Source organism: Bos indicus, chromosome 4 (genome assembly GCF_029378745.1).
Source record: "Bos indicus isolate NIAB-ARS_2022 breed Sahiwal x Tharparkar chromosome 4, NIAB-ARS_B.indTharparkar_mat_pri_1.0, whole genome shotgun sequence".
Taxonomy (NCBI): Eukaryota; Metazoa; Chordata; class Mammalia; order Artiodactyla; family Bovidae; genus Bos; species Bos indicus.
The window spans coordinates 99,697,857-99,706,273 of NC_091763.1; the positions used below are offsets into that span (position 1 = coordinate 99,697,857).

The following is an 8,417-nucleotide window of genomic DNA, read 5'->3' on the forward strand; positions in this document are numbered from 1 at the left end:
CTCCTTTCCCTGGTGGCTCAGCTGGTAAAGAATCTACCTGCAGCACGAGAGACCTGGGTTTGAAAGATCCCCTGGAGAAGGGAACAACTACCCACTCCAGTATTCTGGCCTGGAGAATTCCATGGACTATATAGTCCATGGGTCACAAAGAGTTGGACACAACTGAGTGACTTTCACTTCACTACCACCCCTTCATCGTGGCTCCATACTCAAGGCATTAAATTAAAAGTTCCTGGAGGAAAAGAATAGATTGGCAGCCACCACTGAAAATATTCTCAAATACTAAGGCTCTCCTATACTGCATATTTGATAATTTACTTCCTTTCCATGTACACTGGGAATGAGAAAGAAGCATAATCCTCAAGATTCTTCTGCACAAAGGCGATTTCAATTCAATCTTAAATCCAAAATTAAAATATGAAAGGCTCTGTTAAAATATACCAAAGGAGAAAGCAACAGCTTTTATTCTAGTGACCATATTAGACAGCACACATAACCCGCTAAATAAAGAAGGGGAAAAATGTCAGAAATAGCTCTGTCACATTACCAGGATTAAGGAGGTACAGAATGGAAGGAACATCAATGAAAAACACATATTTCCCAACAAAGCACTATATTATGTTATTATCTTTATTCTTATTATAATTTCCCAAAATATTCATGGCATTATGGTAGATCTTTTATATTAATAATAGGAAAGAAAATGATTGATAAGTCATTTTGAAGCTGTAAGCACCCCAAGCTTGACATATTTTCAGACTCAATTGTGATAATTCTTGAGATCTACATGCTAAATGTTGTAAAAAGGGACTAAGTGTCATATTGAGGGAATCAGAAAGAGAAGAAATGAAAACCATCTACTATTTACAAAGCCAGAACAAGAAATCTACTTTTCCCCCGTTGCTTTAAGATACAAAATGAAATTTTCCTTCACAAAACAAAGCAAGCATGCTCTCCAGAAATACACAATAGATGAAGAAAGTTGGTTTAATGAAGAGTAAACAAACCAAAACAAAGAAAAGAATAACTTCCAGGGTCTCAAAACTTAAAAAAAAAAATCCAAATAAGCCTGTTGTTTAACCAGATATGTTTAGAATACCTCTGCAAAACAAAGTATAATCAAAATAAATCAAAGAATAAACTTTCACTTAATAATGGCCCTACATTCTTCTTTGGCCTGCTGACCTATCCTTATTCATCCTTACAGGAGCTTGGGGTTGACAATATTAGTGTCTATTCATCAGAATTTTATGCCATTCCTTCTGCTTTCATCAGGCACTATTAAACTTTAAAGACACCCAATAATATATACTGGTTACAAGCTGTTCAAACATACATTTCCTAGTAATCCTGAACTCATACACATTTAAGCAGATAAGGCATCAATTACTATTTTACAGATGAAATATGTTCCATCTCATCATCATGTAATAAAGATTTTATTTTCTAAACTCTTATTTCTCAGTGAACACATAACTAAAATTATTTGAAAACACTGGTGGTTATTTTCTGCTGAAATTTTTTGAGATTGTTATTTTGAGAAATCATGCCATCACTTCCTTTCCAAAAGCTGGGCTTGGATAACAAACTGCAGTTTACTATCAAAGACAAAGAGACTACATTTCTTCAGTTCTCTACTCTCCAAAACCTTGTTGTCATTTCTGGATGTAAAGGACTGAAGAGAAGATGGAATCTATGAGATGTCACACCAACATCTCTCAGATGGTGCCTTACCTCCATAGTCTACTCATTAATTTTTCTCACTCAACTGTCCACCCCACAATACACTGCACACTACTGAAGGAGGGATCTTTCTAGAAAGTACTTTCACTATGTCATCTCCTGCCCCAACCAACCTACTGGCTCCTTACTATTTAGCACATCAGATTCAACCTGACACTGAATACACCTCATAATCTAGCCTGACTCTAGCATACTAATTTCTCTGACACCATTCTCAGAAATTAGCACCTTATTCCACTGAGATCAGACTCCTCTCTCTCTCACATCATGCTGGTCCCCTTCAACGTGTCTGCTCCTGCTTCCATGCTCCACACGGAATGTATGGAATGTTCTCCTTCTGAAGACGCTCTGCCTATACAGACAGTACATATTCTTTATTCAAGTCCTACTTTCTCAAGAAGCCCTACTTCTAAATATCTCTACACTAACATACTGGACTCAGACCTATGAATCAAAGCATTAGATCTATTATGTTTTGGTTAGCGCTAGTTAATAATTATGGAAGTACACCCAACCAGATAATAAACTCTCAGAAGAGGCTGAACCGTTTCCCAAGAAGCACATCTGTAATAAATACTTAAAGGCTATTTGACAGATTGACTGAATAATCTTGCTTAAAAAAAAAAACAAGGATTTTTATGTCAAAAGATTTTTAGCTCATATGAAATAATTGTGAAGATGAGGATTTGCTTCAAAATAATCCAGGTCAATGAGTAGGGGGACAAGGAATAAACTAAGTGAAGGTACCAGGTGAACTCAGGTTGACTACGAGTTGATCTTTGAAGTTGACACAGACATTTCTGTCTGTGTCAGAGACTTCTGTCTACTTCTGTTTAAATTTTCCACAATAAGTTTTTTTATTTTTAACACTAATAAGTCTAGAGTTGATTTTAAATGACAAAACCAAGGCATAGAATACCACTTTTCTTTACCCAACAAATACCCAGGTCCCTATTTAAAGTAAGAAAAAAATTCTGGAAAGATCTAACTTGGCAGGGAACTTGTATGATTCTAATTCTCAACTAAGAATTAATTTAAAAATTAAAGGAAAAAAAACAATCTAAATGGAACGATAATCATCAAAAGAAAAATTAATCTACTACCAAAAGCAATACTGTTTATATTTCAAATTCTCATTCAATTACAGCATTCACAAAAGGACCCACCCAAACAACAGCTGAAAATCAGCTGTTTTTAAAAAAAAAAGCAAAATACAAAAGGCAAAAAAAAAAAAAAAAAGGCTGCTACAATCAACATTCAATAAGCCAAATCAGTCAACGCTACTTCAAGAAATTTACAATCTGAAGACACTATTGCTCTTAACAGAGACTGACTTAGTAGAGTATTAAATAATCAGAAAAATAAGCACTTCCTCTTTATTCTGAGAACTGAAAATTATGTTTAAGAAATTTCAGATATTTGCCTTAATGCATCTGTTTGCTACTACTAAGGAATGCTCCACCCCTTTGGTAGTTCAGTCTACAGCTACTTATCAAAATTCAACCACCATTTCTCTACATCATCATTAACTAACTCTTTTTAAAAGCAGTAATACAAACACCTACTATCTTTAAATGTTGACATTTTATTCTCATTACACTGCTTCTTTGCCTTAACTTTTTTTTCTCCCAACTAGTTTTAGGCATATATACACACTAATCTGATTATTTTGATTTCCCCTTCTCCACAATTTCTCTAAATATTCAAGAGGGTAGGTTTTAGATACCATAACTAAAAACCCAGTGACTGTGAACAGATATCTCATATACCCTGATGCTGGGAAAGATTGAGGGCAGGAGGAGAGGGGCGGGACAGAGGATGAGATGGCTGGATGGCGTCACTGACTCAATGGACATGAGTTTAAGGAAACTCCAGGAGATGGTGAAGGACAGGGAAGCCTGGTGTGCTGCAGTCCATGGGTTGCAAAGTCTGACACGATTGAGCAACTACACAACAAATAAACAGCAAGCTTTATCCTAATAGCAATACATCATCTGTCCATCACCCAATACAATTAAAGCTTAAAACAAGACAACTTTCTTATATAAACAGAGTTTAGAAAGAATGAAACCATACTCACAAATAAACTTCTTAGAAGAAAAATAAACATATTTAAATTGCCTTGTACTTGCCCTATCTTTAAAGTTTCATTTTCCTAGCAAGTAAAGGTAATGATCTTCTTTTTAGTAGCATGTAATTTCCCTCTTCCAGTAAAAGAAAAACTGCTAGATAGGAAAGCTAATCTAAGGGGCCAAAAGAGTGTTGAAATTTTCTCTTCTATAAACTACTTTCTCATTAAAAAAATACAAGAATCATGCTATGAAAAAGAAATGAGACAAAACCTATTGAATTAATATTATTACACCTGAAAAAGTTGACATTTACCACACAATCTTTTCTAATAAAGAAGACCACATAAATATCAAAAACATTTTCATAAAACCACTAAATATAGGATTAAAGGTCCCACTTATCTTTTTTCATCACATCACTGAGTAAATAATGCCCATCTTTATCATTTGTATACTCTTGACTTTTGAGAAAAAACATTACTTTTTAAAATATCATGGGTATTACCACAAAGAATGGGCCATTTGCACATTTTTCCTAATATCTGAGTTAAACACAGATTTTTTTTAATCTCAAAATGTGTTAACAAATTTTATCCAATACATGCTACTCCAGTGGGATGAAAACCATTTACAAGTTTCACTTAGATTAAGAAATCCTTTGAGAAAAGTATGTAGTACATTCTAGTTATACTATTTCTAGAGCACCAAAAATCTCTATAACCTATTTCCCTACTGTTTTTCTTTAGAACCAGCTGAGATGAATGTAACTTCCTTCACAAAAAGTCAGAAGACAGTAGTATATCTAATGACAAAAAACTAACTGAATTTTCAGCAAATGTTTAAGTTTTTACAAATTAAAACTTTCTACTTCACTTGAATGGTATATAAAAATAGTAACACTGAGTTGAAACAGATTCAATCAAGTGCTATTTGCAGGCACCAAAAAGAAAAAAAAATGTTTTAATCAACAGTGTGGCTTAACCTTAAGACAGGAGTAGTGAAGGAGAGAAAGGGAAGATTTCTAAAATCATAGTGCTTAAACTGAGAAGGTATTTTTTCATTAACTTAATATATATATATAAAACATCATCTTAAAAATAAACCTCCCCTAATGCAAGATGCTCATCCTTAAGCAATGCTCTCTTTCTTTTACAAAGTAATAAACTGCAAGTTATCACTAGTGCTCCATTCAGACTGAAGTTGAAGGGCATTACAAAACAATTTTTCTGCACTTTGCCATGTGGTTATAGTCTTATCCCTCATAAAAGGTTTGTCTACAGAACTTTATATAAACAAATTTTATAACAAGTTTACCTTAAGTAATTCACATTCAAAAACCCTCCTTTAGAAATAATCTATTAATTGAAGAATTCAACTACTGAACCCAGCAGAAAGTATTTCAAACTATCTCCCCCTCCCCACAAAAAACCCATAAAATTAGGAAGCTGCAATAAACCATACAAAAATATTTTGAAATCTCAGCTCTCTATTTCCTATCAAAATATCAAAGCACTTATCTTCTTCAGATGTGTTAAAGATCCCAAAGTGAATTCATTTTGACTTCACAGTGCTGAAAATAAGAATTTGATGACTGCAGGTAAAAAAAGTATAGAGTGGAGAAAACTACTTGAGAACATTTTTTATTGAAGCAAAATAGCTTTACAAAAGAAAAGATATATTAAAATCATTTACCTTCTTCTGCCAGACTGTCCTCTCCTAGAATACACAGCTTACAATTCAGCAAAGCATGACTGCCAAAGGTTTCTAAACCCATTCAGATTGTTCATAGTAGAAAGCTTCTCCACCAGTGTATTACAAAGAAAAATGAAATGTATTTTTTGCTTAGAGTTGAAGATCAATTGTATTAAATATTTTCCTACTAATATAAACTAAAAGTAATACTTGTAAAAAAAAAAAAAAAAGCTCAGGTTATAACTCAACCCAAGGTTTGCTACATGAATTGCTTCTAAATCTCAAAAGAGTAGGGATTAATTCAGTTTCCCCAAATTGTGGCTTAACTGGCTGAAAGGAAAAACAAAGCTTTATAAGTATCTTTTCCTAACCTTGGTTTACATTTGATGAAACAGACCATTTATCACAATCAAGTGAAAGTAATGTCAAATATAAGATTCCTCAAGTACTACAGATAAAATCTGTAAAAATCAACAATTAATGCAGTAATCTCCAAAAGTGATTTAAAGGCCAGCTGTATGTATTTATATTTACATTTGAGGTATTATTACTTTTGCAAGTAAGAGGTATATTGCTGCATGAGATTGCTACTATGACTTTTAACATTTTTATATATATCTTATGAATACAATGTATTATTCATGTTTAAATTTGAGATGTATGTATCTAATCTATGTAATCCTGTCTGGTTTTCTGGTAATTCTTTACTTTACAGTAGTCTGATTATAGCAAAAGCTCCTTCTTCACTTTATGCCATTACTCAGGACATTTTAATTTTGCTTTCACCAAAACAGACATCATAAGCCACCCTTGGCTTCTAGCTTTCTGTTTCTTAATGTAAACAATAATGACAGTGAGTGTTACCAAATGCATTTATGTGCACAGCTTTGTCATTTCTTTTCCCAGCCCCCTTTTTTCCTATGAAAAAAAATGAGGGATTTCGTTCTAGAAAAAAACCGATTTTTCTTTTGCTTATATACCTAATGGTTTTCAAAAGAAGATAATGTATTCTGATACCTACCATTCTAGAAATGTTAAAAGAAAGAACTTACCAAATCCAAAAATATTAAGTCAATCTGGTATTAGCCAGAGAGGAAATTTCCACTCAAACTATAAATAAAATGTCATCAATTAAGCTGAACATCAGTAACACTGAGTCAATAATCAATTCTCAATTTGGAAGGAATCCCTAACCCACATATAACCTGCATATAATCAAAATACCACTTATATTTGCTCGTGAAGCTCACAGATGAATTTGATTGTGTGTCAGATTTATCTTATTTTTAAACGCCTAGGCTAATATTTGTTGGTATCATCAAAGCCCATACTAAGTGTCCTGGGGAGATGCAATTCAGAAGAACGTTTGGTAGCATGGAGAAACCGGTCCAAAATGAAAAAAGAAAAACAAAACAAAACCACGTCCCAACAGAGCAAATACTCCACAAATTGATCACTGGGAGCAAAACGAAGACGCTCCTCTCCGGAGTAGCCTTGATAAACGATCTTCACTCAAAATGTTTAATAGTATCCTACCTCACTTCATTCACTTCCCAACTTCCTTGACTTTTCAGGGGCCAACACGGGGCGTCCCTTTCTTTCTTTCTTTCTTTCTTTTTTTTTTTTTCTGGAAGAGTATGCTGAAAGAATCAGTTAGGAAAGAGGGAAGGAAAGGACAATACCCAAGAAAGCTGTGAAACAGGTGGGTTAGAACGAGCAGCGGCACAATCGAGATAGTTAAGGGGCAGCTTTTAAATGACAGATGTGGTTAAAGGAAAGACAGCAAATCGGAAGCTCCAGGGTAGCAAGACAGGCTGAGGGGCTGACTGCAAGCAACAGAGGGGGGCAAAGGCTAACTCCAGAGTGGTAGCAAAAAAAAAAACAAACCAAGCAGCAGGACGAGTGGGCAACGAGCAGTAGGATTAATGAGCAGCAGCAGCGGCACCGGTCAGAGTGGGAGTGATGGCTTTGGTCCTGGGAGACGGGGTCCACTGGGAAAGGACGTCAGAGAGGGGCAAGGGGGCTGGGAAAACAAGGAGTCCTGAGACTTAAGATTGCTGCTCCTACAAAAATGTAGAGGAAAGCGCTGAAGACGAGCAGCCGCCTCAGCTGCCCAATTGAAGAGATTTTCGAAGCAGCCGGCGCTCGCCGCCGCGCTGCCTTCTGCCCTGCTCCCTTTTCCTGGTGGTAACTGCTGTGGCGTAGAGGGGAGAGGGAGGAAGAGGAGGAGGAGGAAGATCGAGAAGGAGGAGGGTGAAGATGAGGCGGGGGGGGGTGGGGAGAAAGGGGGGTGCGGCCTGCACAGTCCCAGCGAAGCCTCCGCTCTCTCGTAGCCGGTCAGCCCTGGGTTTCCCCTAAAGCCCAGCCCCGCATAGACTCACCCGCCTGCCTTGCCTCGCTTTTCCCTTAGCCGACTCCACGCGCTGCCGCGTCCTCACGAGAGACCACTGAACGAGTGTCGGGGAAAAAAACTCTTCAGAACCGGGTCTGATTGCTTCAGCGAGTCCGACCTTTACGGCTGAGAGAGAGACTCTCAGCTTTCGGTGGGTTCCACAGCCAGACGGGCCACCATCTTACATTAGGGTAAGACTCCTCCGGCCTCCGGTGCGCAGGCGCACGCCGATCCGGCCGGGAGGGGCGGGGGAGGGGCGGGAGGAGCGGCGGGTGGCCGCTCCCGCAGCACCCTGGGAGTTGTAGTTCTGGGAGGGCAACCGCCCAGCTGCAAGCCGGGAGTTGAAGTTCTCACTCGGAGGGTGGCTGGCATCGCCTGCCTCACGTGGCTGCTACACTATTGCCTTTTTTTCGTGTTTTGCTTCCTTCTCGGCCCTCGTGTGTGCTGCTCCGCTGTCATTTGGTCGGCGGCCTACGTTAGCGGTTCCGTTTCCTCAGTGTTTGCTCAAATATGGGAAA

The 8,417-nt window shown here is 37.4% G+C and overlaps 1 protein-coding gene across 8 annotated transcripts in view; it reads right to left on the reverse strand.

Moving 5' to 3' along the window:
* The window catches only part of CNOT4 (CCR4-NOT transcription complex subunit 4), a 152,626-nt gene extending 144,508 nt beyond the window's left edge, over positions 1-8,118 (reverse strand). For 5 of the 8 annotated variants that reach the window (XM_070788204.1, XM_070788205.1, XM_070788200.1 and 2 more), the window contains exon 1: positions 7,889-8,118. The gene's annotated coding sequence lies outside the window, so the exon portion shown is untranslated. The remainder of the gene's footprint in view (positions 1-7,888) is intronic. The other 3 variants (XM_070788206.1, XM_070788209.1, XM_070788208.1) reach the window with 1 other exon arrangement.
* Positions 8,119-8,417: the final 299 nt, after the last annotated feature.